Raw genomic sequence first — 1,547 nt, forward strand, 5'->3', positions numbered from 1 at the left:
AAAAAGTACAAGACAAAAGGAAATACAAAATATACAGTTTGCAGAGCAAAAGAGCACCAGGAAACAATGTTGCTGAAAGTCTAGTGCTAGGAGACAGAAGTAGAAGGAAACAATGTTGCAACAAGTCTAGTGCTGAGAGACCTAAGTAGAAGAAAACGAAGTTGCAGGAAGTCTACAGCTAGGATACTTAAGGAGCCTGATCTTGGCAGTTTGAATCGCGGTACGACGGAGGAGTGGGCACCGGGATCTTGATGAGCGTCCCCGTGGCCTCGTCTCTTCCTCGCTTGTCCGAGCTTCAGCGCAGTCCGAGATGGCTGGCGGTAAGGCTGGAAAGGACTTCGGAAAAGCCAAGACGAAGGCGGTTTCCCGCTCGCAGTGAGCTGGCTTGCAGTTCCCTGTGGGCCTTAATTCATCAACACCTGAAACCTTGGACAACCAGCCACGGGCGTGTGGGCGCAACCGCTGCTATGTACAGCGCAGCTATCCTGGAGTACCTCACCGCAGAGGTACTTGAGTTGGCAGGAAATGCATCAAAAGACTTGAAGGTAAAGCGTATTACCCCTGGTCACTTGTAACTTGCTATACGTGGAGATGAAGAATTGGATTCTCTGATCAAGGCTACCACTGCCGGCGGTGGTATCATCCCACACATCCACAAACCGCTGATTGGGAAGAAAGGACAACAGAAGACTGTCTAAGGATGCCTGGATGCCTTGTTATCTCAGGACTCTGAATAATCTTAACAGCTGTCCAGTGCTGGTGATTCCAGTGGACTGTATCTCTGTGAAAAACACAATTTTGCAATTTTGTAATTCTATTTGAGCAAGTTGGAGGCTTAATTAGCCTTCCAACCAACCAAATGTCTGCGTTTGAGTCTTAACCATATTTAAGTGTCACTGTGGCTTCCAAGAAGCTATTGATTCTGAAGTAGTGGGTTTTGATTGAGTTGACTGTTCTTTAAAAACTGTTGGGATTTTAATTGTGATGCAGAAGTTATAGTAACAAACGTTTGGTTTTGTACAGACACTATTTCCACTCTGGTGGATAAGCCCAATAAAGGTCATATCCCAAACTAAAAAAAAAAAGCCTTATCTTCATTGAAACAAACGAAGGGGTAATCTCAGGGTAAGACCCCACCCAGCTAAGCTTACAACTTGGGAAAGGAAAAGGCCTAAGGAACTGTCTGCTCCTAAAAGGCAATGACTAATTAAAGCAGCTACAAATGTGATTCGATCTGAGATCCAGGGTTCACCCAAATAGCAAAAATTGGCAGTGTTTTCCACATGAATCTTACTTTCGTCGTGAAAGATATATGAGGAAGAGAGATGTGGAATCAATCTTCCACTGTGGTTAAAGAGGCGTCCGATAGGGCTGGAGAGAGACCCAGAGGTTAAGAGCACTGACTGCTCTTCCAGAAGTCCTGAGTTCAAGTCCCAGCAACTACGTGGTAGCTCACTATTTTCTATAATGGGATCTGGTACCCTCTTCTCATATGTCCGTGTGAGGTTCGAATTGGACCTCTTCTGGGACTCCTTGAAAGAGACTCA

At 45.4% G+C, this 1,547-nt stretch overlaps 1 pseudogene across 1 annotated transcript; it reads left to right on the plus strand.

Annotated features, from left to right (window-relative positions):
* The first annotated feature begins 211 nt into the window (after positions 1-211).
* Positions 212-698, plus strand: LOC308421023 (histone H2A.Z-like; annotated as a pseudogene). Its single transcript has 2 exons — positions 212-375; positions 476-698. The product of its transcript is annotated as a histone H2A.Z-like (transcript).
* Positions 699-1,547: the final 849 nt, after the last annotated feature.

This window comes from Micromys minutus (assembly GCF_963924665.1).
Source record: "Micromys minutus genome assembly, chromosome: 5".
Classification (NCBI taxonomy): Eukaryota; Metazoa; Chordata; class Mammalia; order Rodentia; family Muridae; genus Micromys; species Micromys minutus.